The sequence below is a fragment of the Berghia stephanieae genome, chromosome 13, assembly GCF_034508935.2.
Source record: "Berghia stephanieae isolate SIO BIC M18660-M18661 chromosome 13, UCSD_Bste_1.3, whole genome shotgun sequence".
Taxonomy (NCBI): Eukaryota; Metazoa; Mollusca; class Gastropoda; order Nudibranchia; family Aeolidiidae; genus Berghia; species Berghia stephanieae.
Window position 1 is genome coordinate 32,920,481 of NC_088372.1, and position 12,028 is coordinate 32,932,508.

Consider the following 12,028-nt stretch of genomic DNA (forward strand, 5'->3'; position numbering starts at 1 on the left):
CCATAAATCGAAATGTTAATTTATATATATATATATATATATATATATATATATATATATATATATATATATATATATATATATAGTATGCAGATGACGTCAATCAGGCCTTTGTTATTGCTTTTGCCATCCGCGTTTGTGAGTTGTTCTCACTAAACTGTATTAACCAGACTATAAAAGTTCATGGTTACACAGAGTTTGTGTGTTGGTCCGTTATACTTCCGGATGGCAATGTTGTGAACTCCTTGGCCAAGCGCATTCTATCTATATATATATAGATAGATGGATAGATAGGTAGATAGAACGAAGATGACGTCACTCAAGCCTTTGTTGTTGTATTTTGCCATCCGCGTTTATGAATAATGCTCACTGAAATGTATTAACCAGGCTATAAACATTCATGGTTACACACAGTTTTGTGTGTTGGTCCGTTATACTTCCGGATGGCAATGTTATGAGCTTCTTAGCCAAGCGCATACTATCTATATATCCGTTCCCCAACCTCATATCTCTCTCTCTCTCTCTCTCTCTCTCTCTCTCTCTCTCTCTCTCTCTCTCTCTCTCTCTCTCTCTCTCCGTGTCATCCACAATTTTTCAAACTACCTATTACTATTACCAAAACTAAATTGATTAATACTGTCTACCGAGCAGTGGTTGGGTAGCTGGGTCTGTTCGATCTGGGGGGAAAGTAAGGACTTTAAGCTAGACGAGCGTCCGATCCAAAGGGTAGCAATCTATTATTGTGCTTTTCACTTTATAGAAACTGGCATAAACTCCGGCTCCATGAGCCTTGATCGTTCTGAAGGAAGCGGAAGCGGATTGGCGTATAGTGGGTGAAATAAATCATCTAAATATAAAACTTACAGATGGAACGAAATTGACGTCACTCAACTCTTTGTTATTGTTTTTAGCCAGCCATTTTAATGATTAGTTCTCACTTAATTATATCAATCGGACTATAAAAGTTTAAAGTTACACATAGTTTTGTGTTGGGTTATAGATAGAACGAAGATGACGTCACTCAAGCCTTTGTTATTGTATTTTGCCATCCACGTTTGTGAGTGATTCTCACTTAAACTGTATTAACTAGACTATAAAAGTTCATGGTTACACATAGTTTTGTGTGTTGGTCCGTTATACTTCCGGATGGCAATGTTGTGAACTTCTAAGCCAAGCGCAAACTATCTATATCCGGCTGGCGGATTTTATGAGTTTTATTTTAGCTAAATGCCCGAAACGTTCTGTGTTTAGTATTATACTCTCTTTTGATTTCGTGAAGTAAAACTTTTTTCCCACTAAAACGATAGCAATAGATAGAATGAAGTTGACGTCACTCGGGTCTTTATTATTGCTGTTTGCCATCCGCGTTTATGAGTAATTCTCATTAAACTGTATTAATCAGACTATAAACGTTTAAGGTAACACATAGTTTTGTGTTTATTGGTCCGTTATACTTCCGGATGGCAATGTTGTGAGCTTCTTAGTCAAGCGCATACCAGCAATAGCAGGCCTATTGTATATATATTGTGGGTGTTCAACAGTCGGTCAAGTGCAGTGCACCGAGTTCTTCCGATGACAGCGATTTAATATTATTATAGAGATGCGAAACTTCGAAAGTGCGAAAGGTTTTTAAATAGCAGACGATGCGTTTTATGTCAGGTCGAGTCACAGGTGGGTCGAGTCAAGTCGGTAGACATCCTCTCGCTCATAATGTTTATAATATGTAATACAATTTAAATTTGGCACGAGTTTTCACAGCTTTCTATAGATAATTCGAAGATGACGTCACTCAGGTCTTTGTTATTGTTTTTTGCCATCCGCGTTTGTGAGTAATGCTCACTGAACTGTATTAACCTGACTATAATAAACGTTCCTGGATACACACAGTTTTGTGTGTTGGTCCGTTATACTTCCGGATGGCAATGTTATGAGCTTCTTAGACAAGCGCATACTATCTATTGTTTCAGACGTGATTTCTTCTCACTAAATTCTCTCAGACGAACTATTTTGTGTGTGTATTTATGCGATTGATTTTTATTCAAACACATTTTAAAAAAAATAAAAATAATAATTTGCTTTACATAGCACAATATCCACTAAATGTGCTCAAAGCGCTTTACAAGGGGTCCCTGGTCAACAGCAACATTTAACATGTAGGACGGGACATGACGCCTGTTAGGCGAAATTACAATTTTTCGGACAAAGACAACGCTGTTAACGGCCAGGTACTCATTTTACACCTGAGTACGGTGAGAGAATGTGAGTAAAGAGCCTTTTCGAAGGACTCAACTATGCGCCGAGCGCGAGGCTCGAACCCAGGACCTTCCGATCCGAAAGCGAGTGTCATACCACGAGACCACATAGCCGCACATACCATCAATACACAAATGTCATGTTTACCGACTTGACATTGAACACCCAAATACGGAAGGAGCCCCTGAGTTTCGTGTCCCCATCATTTTAGTCTCCGGTTCTACTATACAATTAGAGGCGTAGGGTGTTATTCCGACATGTGATTATAATATAGGAAATCACTAGCGATGAGGAGCGTGTGGGAGTGGGTGGTGTTATACGGAATGTGGTGCAAATGACATGACAAGGCCGGTGAATAATATTACGATTTCTTACACTCTTGCTTTTGGAATACTCTTCAACAGTCGTAACGTCACTTCCTTCCTAATGACGCATGGTAACTTAGTAACACTGGCTCTAAACTATCGGAACAATGGCGGACGACCGTATGAAATATTTCTCCGGCGAGCATAAAGGGTATCCAGAGGGAAAAAAACACATACATCTGATTATGTTTTGACTTTTACACATTCTGATCACAAGGCATATATGAAAACTTCTAGCCAGCATTAAAAATAAAAAGTACTGATTTTCTTTGCTTAGAACCAAGATGGCCGCCTTTGCTGGGCGACGTGACATCAGACTATTGAATCGTATTCCGGACGTGTTCCCAACCACTGCACGAGCTTGCGAATTCCAATAAAATTCAAGAGTGTAAGAAATCTTTTATTCTACCCCTCAACCGATTCAGATTTCGTTAGCTCTGAATAAAAGAACAACTTCAAAGACATTTAAATGATACTTATTTTTAAAGAAACTGATTTTTAGTGACACTTAAAGGCTAATAATGTGACGTCACACATTATTATTGTAAACATGATATCATTACGCGTTACTATTTAGGGGGAGGGGTGGAAAGTGGAATGACGCCAGTTTAACTTTTAAAGTCTAAATATCAGATGATGAATTTTATCCAATCCACTTCCAAGTCCATCATATAGTGTGGCTATGTGCTCTAGTGGTGTGAAACTCGCTTTCGGATTGGAAAGTCCTGGGTTCGAGCGTCGCTCGACGGATATTTGAGTCCTTGGAAAAGGTTCTTTACTCACATTCTCACACCGTACTCAGGTATAAATTAGTACCAGGTCGTTAGCAGCGTTGTCTATTCGAAAAAAAAGTAGAAATAGGAGAGAAAGATAGATGAGAGAGAGATATAGAGAGAGGGAGAGAGAGAGAGAGAGAGAGAGAGAGAGAGAGAGAGAGAGAGAGAGAGAGAGAGAGAGAGAGAGAGAGAGAGAGACGCGCGTCCGCTCGGTTGATTTCATCGTGAAAACGCACACTATTGGGATACGCCTAACCACATCCTACACTTTTGTCTCGCTCTGTTAGCCAAGTTAACGTTGAAAACCGTGACTTCCCTTTCTGAGTGTTAATGGAGACTTCTGTGGTTTGTAACTTTCTATTTTCTATAGATAGTATGCAGATGACGTCACTCAGGCCTTTGTTATTGTTTTTGCCATCCGCGTTTGTGAGTTGTTCTCACTAAACTGTATACCAGACTATAAAAGTTCATGGTTACGCAGACTATAGATAGAATGCGCTTGGCCAAGGAGTTCACAACATTGCCATCCGGAAGTATAACGGACCAACACACAAACTCTGTGTAACCATGAACTTTTATAGTCTGGTTAATACAGTTTAGTGAGAACAACTCACAAACGCGGATGGCAAAAACAATAACAAAGGCCTGAGTGACGTCATCTGCATACTATCTATACCATCTACTCCACCCCTATCATCATCATCATAATAATAATATCAGCATCATTTCTACAACTACACGGTATGTGTATCCTGACTACTACTAACTACAACAAAATTTGCTGGACTGACGACACAAACACACCACCACCAAAATATGATGATAATATCTCATGGCCCTGTCCATTCAGTCATAGAGGACTTCCATCATTAACATGATGGTCACACTGGTTGGTCACTTCTATTAGTCAATGGCCAATGAGTAATACATACAAAACCGTACACTAACACCCCCCCCCCCCACCCCCAATTAAAAATAAATTAATTAATTAATTAAACCAGCAAAACAAAACCCGTATTTTAAATTTGGCCAGTAAATTTGTCCTTCAAATGTCGAGCGCCCTTATCGAAAGCTTGTCAAAAACTCCCAAGGTTCGAGTGTTTTGATAGCATGAGGGTAATTTTCATAGATTGAATGATATCATTAATTGTCCTTCAACAAACATCAACAACAAGAAAATAAAAATACACAAAACAATAGCAATAACGCACGAGAACAACAATAAAAATATACAACAACGACAAATATAAAGACAACAACAACAACAACAACAACAACAATAAAAATACATTAAACAATTTTTTTTAAACACACACACACACACAAAAAAAAACTAGAGCTACTCATTTTACAGAGAGAATGTGAGTAAAGAGTCTTTTCCAAGGACTCAACTATGAGCTGAGCGAGGCTCGATCCCAGGACTTTCCGATCCGAAAGGGAGTGTCATACCACAAGACGAATAGCCGCATAAACACAACAACAACATCAAACAGTGCTACAAGAGTGTCGGAGTCGGAAGATAAACCCCCCAATTTTTAACATGGTGGCACCAAAGCGTAACTTGATTCACAAGAAACAAGATCGGGTTCAATTCTGGATTCTGTGTTGAGTACTCGATTTCTTTTCTGACTCTACTTTTCATTGAGAGACGCGATCCTAAGCCTAAGGTGACAAAGCCAAACAAAAAACTGGGTCGCTCAACTGCTGAAAATCACGCTTTGAACAAGTGTGCATGAAAAGTGCCAGACAAAGCAAGAAAGAAAAATACCTTTATCTGGGGCCACTTTGCCTTAACAGGGGCCACTTTGCTTCTTTAGATTTGGACAAACTAGAGAATACATAGTTTTGTAACATTTCTTTTGATGACAAATCAAGTCCTTTAACAAGGAGAATAACTGCAACAAGCCTGAGAATACTCAAAATGCTCCAAATCGGTTGAGGCAAAGTCACCCACCCCGGAAGCAAAGTCACCCCAGTTGACGGTACAAGAAAAAAAATCCCAAAGAATCAGTCGACCTCGACTGGGGATCGAACCTCAGACCTTCTAATTACCGGTAATCAGAAAGTTTCCAGGTTCGATTCCCAGTCAGTCAGCCGCGACTGAATTTTTGGGATGTTTTTTTCTTTTTTTTTTTTCTTGACTTTTTCTTTCTTGCTTTGTCGGGCAACTTTCATGCACACTCGTTCAGTTCTTTATCTTACACCAGTGCATGCTCCTTCATTTCTTTAAAAAAACATGTTTAAAAATTTTTTGGCCAAAAAAGTAATCCTTCAAATAACAATAGATTAAAACGACCCTCAACCTTGTCAAAAACTCTTAAACTCGAAAAGTAAGCTAAAATCCACGTATTATGGCAAGGCATGTGTTTTTGCATGATATCATTCAATGTTAGCACAGGGCATTCATTCTAACAACAAGATATCTCAATCTGGATAAATATTATATCTCATATCATTTACAAAGATAACAATATCATCGATATCATCATCTATATTATTATTATTATTATTATTATTATTATTATTATTATTATTATTATTATTATTATTATTATTATTATTATTATTATCATCATCATTATTATTATTATCTTATCATCATCATTATTATTATTATTATTATTATTATTATTATTATTATTATTATTATTATTATTATTATTATTATTATTATTAGAATTATTATATTATTATTATTATTATTATTTTTATTATTATTATTATTATTATTATTATTATTATTATTATTATTATTATTATTATTATTATTATTATTATTATTATTTATTATTATTATTATTATTATTATTATTATTATTATTATTATTATCTGTCTAAAATCATCAGAAGTTTTGGTCTGTCTTACCATCAATACGCTGATGATACGCAATTGTACTGCGTTTCCAATACGAGAAATTTACAAGAAGTATCAGCCAATAGTAAAAATTGTATCCAAAGTGTTAAGAAATGGATGAATGAGAACAGACTGAAACTGAATGATGATAAGACGGAGGTGCTGTATGTGGGGAACAGGAAGTGGAAAAGTGAAAACAGATTTGAAGTTGGGGGATGCCTCTATTCAAATTGTTGACAAAGTGAAAAACCTTGGCACATTCTTAGACTCTGGACTGTCGATGGAGCATCAGGTTAATAATTTGGTTAGATCTCTCTTTTTCCAACTAAAAAAGATTGCTTCCATTAGACGGTTCATATCTGAGGATGTGACCAAGCACCTGGTTGTGTCCCTCGTACTATCGAAATTGGATTATTGTAATGCTCTGTTGTTTGGCGTTTCGCAATACAATCTGAAACGTCTTCAGATTGTCCAAAACAGCGCTGCCAGACTAGTATTCATGAAGCGTAGGTGCGACTCTGCCGAACCTCTACTTCATGACCTGCATTGGCTGCCTGTTGAGAAAAGAATTAAATTCAAAGCTTGTGTTTTAGTGTATCGTTGTCTTGAAGGTACTGCCCCTTCCTACCTTTCAGAACTAATTGAAAGATATTCAAAACCCCGCCCCTTACGTTCGGCCAGTGATTCCACAAAACTAGTTGTCCCTCGAATTCGGAAAAATGCTGGAATGAGATCCTTTTCTCATTTCGGACCCTCTATTTGGAACGCCTTACCGCAGAGCATTCGTGAAAAAGAATCTTTGTCTATTTTTAAACGTTTGCTTAAAACATATTTGTTTCGATTTTAGTAGATGGTATGAGAAGCAAGATAGGTTTGGTTTGTGTTGTGTGTTGTGTTGTGTGTGCGTGTATGTGTGTGTGTGTGTGTGTGTGTGTGTGTGCTTGTGTGTGTGAATGAGTATGTTTCAGCCAAAGTAATTTGTAATTTAAGCGCTTAGAGTCTGGTGTCTCGGAGTTATAGCGCTATATAAGTTTTCAGCATTATTATTATTATTATTATTATTATTATTATTATTATTATTATTATTATTATTATTATTATTATTATTATTTTTATTATTATTATTATTATTATTATTATTATTATTATTTTTATTATTATTATTATTATTATTATTATTATTATTATTATTATTATTATTATTATTATTATTATTATTATTATTATTATTATTATTGTTGTTGTTGTTTTTGTTGTCATTATTATTGTTATATATAGCGAGTATTCGAACAAGATGAATTCATTAATAAAAGTACGGTCTATGCTATGCTATACATTTTATTTCCGTACATATTAAACCGCTAGGACTGTTCGACTGTTACCCCAGCCTCGTTGAGTGGATTGTGTGTGTGGATAAGTAAGGTTGTTGAGATTGGAGAGCGGCAGACAACGCCCACCTTCTCCATAATCCCCGATAACAAGCGTGTGTTTATCGCCGAGTTCTCGCGAGGCAAGGACGAGTTCGTGTAGTAATACCTGTAGCGCGACGTGTATTTATTTACAGGTCTGACAGGATGACGATGAGGATGAGGATGGTGATGGTGATGTGGTTTTTGTGGCTTTTGTGAGATGATGATGATGATGATGATGATGATGATGATGTTGACGGTGGTGATTGTGTGGCTGTTGTGGGATGTTGTGGTGGTGGTAGCGTTGGCGATGGAGTAGGTAGTGGTGGTGGTTGTTGTTGTTGATATTGTTAATATTGGATAGTGATGATGATGGTGATGACTGTGGTGGTTATAGGATGACGATAATGATACTGATGATGGTGATTGGTGGTGGTGGTGGTTATTGTCATGTATGATGATGATGATGATGATGATGATGATGATGATGATGATGATGACGACGACGACGACGATGGTAATGATGATGAAGTTAGTTATGGAAAGATGATGATGGTGACGTGTTTGATTGCACAGTTGTCCAAAATTATCATTATCTTTGTGTGTGTGTGTGTGTGTGTGTGTGTGTGTGTTATCTGCACAACACACACTACAACGAAACTATCACTAATCTATTTTCAAACCCTTCAGACACCTTCGTCACACCTACTTAGGCTGTCACGGTCACATCGTTGAAAGTCCTTGTCAACAAAAGACAAAATAAATATATTAAGAAAGAAAGAAAGAAAGAAAAAAAGAAAGAAAGAAAGAAAGAAAGAAAGAAAGAAAGAAAGAAAGAAAGACAGAAAGAAAGAAAAGTAGTAAAACTGATCATTTATTTGTTTTGATCAAAGCCAAATTCAACTGCTCGAACCGATCCAAAGCAAGCTGTCACCATAGCGATAACGTTAGTGGTTTACGGACATGACGTGACACCCATAACAGTACGGCTATCTTGTCAAAGGGTGGAAAAATAGATATCAATGTCTTCTTTTTTTTCTTTTTCTTTTTTTTTACAAATAAAAAAAACACAAACAAACAAACAACAAAACAAACAAAACAAAAAAATAGAAGAAAAAAAATTACAAAAGGGAAAAGAAAAAGAAAAAAGACAAAGATAGATTATAGGTTATATTACATCGACGATAAGAAAGCAAAGAGAGGGGAAAAAATGAAAGTTCAAACCAATAAGTCAACAGACACTCAATAGGTAAAGAAAAACCTTGCCTTACAGGAGTCCAAGTATAGTCAATATTCTTAAAGTTAATCTCGCTTTAAGTCAACACACGTCTGTCTTGTTGGTCACAAATAATTTTTTTTTTCTTGGTGCTCAAAGTGTTCTAATAATAGGGAATGAGATTAGCGGAAGAGTAGCGTCCCTTGATTGGACGTCACCCATAGTCTGTGACGTTACCGGCGGAAAAGTTATTAGAGAGAGAGAACGTCATGTTGGTTGTGCGCATGCGTCCAATCAAGGGACGCTACTCTTCCGCTAACCTCATTCCCTATAATAATGGATGAAGTCAATCACGCTTACAGTCAACCAATCTTTCTAGCTCGGCAATGGTGCCGTTATAAGGAATCCACTGTAGTTCGCAATATTGGTGAATAAATTAACATAATGTATTAATTTTTTTTCCACATTTTTGACCAGTGGTCTCTAAACGGTATGTTGGGGAAAACCCGATGCTAAAAAAATCATTTAACATTTTAAAAGTAAAATTAAATGTAAATTTTGTTTCGTAAACATCAAAATAACTGACTTCAATTTCCTACTTTTTCATATTTAAAAAATTTGAACCAGATCTGTGTTCAATTTAAAGGATAAAGTTAACATTGTTACCAATCTTTCTTGTCCGGCAAAATCGGATTATTTAAGTCGAGTCAGAATTGCAGAGAAAACTCAGAATTGTAAAAAAAAAACAAAAAAAAAAAGAATAAATACCCCATAAAAAATATGCCCTTTCGCCACGACATCATAAGATATCGTCGCCTAGGTATTCCATGAAGGAATATAGGTAGATAATTCAACAAACAAGATGTCTGATGTCAACAGGAATTACCCATGTTGTCCAAGTGAGCAAATTGGGGGTTAATAATCTTGCCCAAGGAAAAAAACCGAAAATGCCTAAAGCGGAGCTCGAACCCGGGACATTCCGGGTCACAGTGCAATGCCTTAATAACCACTCGGCCACTTCGCCACAGGGGGCCCATAAAGGGAATAAAGAAGAAGTGCCAAATATAAACCGATAATAAAAATAGTATCACGGTAATATGCTGGAGTCTAGACGAACAATGGTACGCCACGATATTTGATAGATTGAATACTTTTATTATAATAAGACCGCCATTTGAGCGATTCGTCCTTACTAAATTAATGCGCTCAATCAAATCATAAACGTTTAATATTACGCAAAGGTTTGTGTTTCGGTGCCATTGATTTGGCGAGCAGAATCGGTGAGTATTTTTTAACTTTAAAAACCCGCATTCCATCGGTAAGCTAAGTAAGTGCCTGCTCGATCCGCCCAAGTGAGAACCCGGAAGTGACTAGAGCTAGTCTAATGGACCCTGGAAGACTTGGTGGTTGATACACATCGATATTCAGGCTATTGTGCATGCAATACCTATACAGTTTCCTTTGATTTTCTTGCTTCATATATTGCGACACGAGTTTATTTTCAGGCCAAATCAATCTTGTTAAAAAGTAGGCTAACTGGCTTTAAAAATCTAAAGGAAAAAGAAGGGGAAAAAAACGCGCAAAATATTACGCAATATTCATACGTAAAAAGCAAAAGACTAAAGGCACCTAAAAATGATCCGGTGGAGAAAGAGAGAAAAATAAATTTGGTGATGTGATTGATATACTAACGTTTCGGCCCTTGGCCTTCGTACGAACGAATAATATTACGTTAGTAGAAAGCGGAATAGTTCTTCACTGTCGCTGTGTATCCGTATTTTGTGGATAACGTTGAAGCATCTTCGCGGTTTGTAAATTATATGGGCGTGGGCTTGTTTATGACTGATAAACAAGACATTAATAACATATTGATATATAAATAGTAAACAAAATCATTTTTTAAAAAATATTTTTAAAATAGAGATCAGATTCCTGGTAGTAAAGTCACAACCGACTATATCACTACGCGGTCTAACAATAATAATAATAGTATAATAGGCCTCTATAGCCGCATGTTTATGAAGCTCCGTCCGTTTGGCTTTACAAAACTAATAGCTCTCAATCTGCTCACAAGTGCAATGATATCCAGAAATTCATCTAAAAATACAGTATAAAGCAAGATTAAAGAGAAGATTTAGAGAGAAAGACTGCAAGAGGATTTTAAGAGGGATGAAACTAAAGTCATTTCCTACCTTTTCAATCCGCGGAAAATCACAGCGTATGGTAGAAGTAGTGATGAGAGTGTAATATGAATTGTGTAGATGGTTGGGAGAGGATGAGAGATGAAATCTAGGCTAGCTAGAGGGAAAGCGCAGCGAAAACCAGAGACATTCATGAAGTTTAGTAAGGCAAAGTTTTCGAGACGGCACGTCTGCAGCGGCGAGCAGGCAGACAGACGGACGGACGGACAGACAGGCAGGCAGGCAGTCAGGCAAGCAAAGAGGCGGGATTGAAAGGGGGATGGTGGCGGGTTGTTGTAATGAGGTAGTGGTGGATGGAGGGTGAGGAGAGGGGAAGGGGGGTGGGTTGTTATAAACTTGATGAACGAACGAATGTAAAATAGACACTGTACACACACAGCATATTATCCCAACTACTGCCTGGATCAATGCTATCTATACACATGCCGACTCGTCGGGAATGTGGCGTGGAAACTAGAAGGCCCACGAGTCTCGCTGATAGCACTTTAACTCTCTCTCTCTCTCTCTCTCTCTCTCTCTCTCTCTCTCTCTCTCTCTCTCTCTCTCTCTCTCTCTCTCTCTCTCTCTCTCTCTCCCTCTCTCTCTCTCCTCCCCCTCTCTCTCCCTCCCCCTCTCTCTCCCCCCCTCTCTCTCTCTCCTCCTCTCTCTCCCCCTCTCTCTCTCCCTCTCTCTCTCCATCTCTCCCCCCTCTCTCTCTCTTTCTCCCCCTCTCTCTGTCTCTCTCTTTCTCCCTCTCTCTCTCTCTCTGTCTCTCTCACTCTCTCTCTGTCTCTCTCTCTCTCACTCACTCTCGCTCTCTCAAACTTCTACATTTAATTAAAATCCAACGTTGAACACATAAAATAAGATTTGTAAGCAAAAAGTGCCATTGAAGTTTATTTTGTAAAAATATATGATAATAATTTTTGAATGGAAGTGATAGTACTAGCGATGATGATGATCGTGATGATAATA

At 37.4% G+C, this 12,028-nt stretch overlaps 1 protein-coding gene across 1 annotated transcript in view; it reads right to left on the minus strand.

The window, feature by feature from the left end:
- The window catches only part of LOC144959049 (uncharacterized), a 48,850-nt gene extending 37,354 nt beyond the window's left edge, over positions 1-11,496 (minus strand). Inside the window, exon 1 of the mRNA XM_078891395.1 lies at positions 11,066-11,496. The gene's annotated coding sequence lies outside the window, so the exon portion shown is untranslated. The remainder of the gene's footprint in view (positions 1-11,065) is intronic.
- Positions 11,497-12,028: the final 532 nt, after the last annotated feature.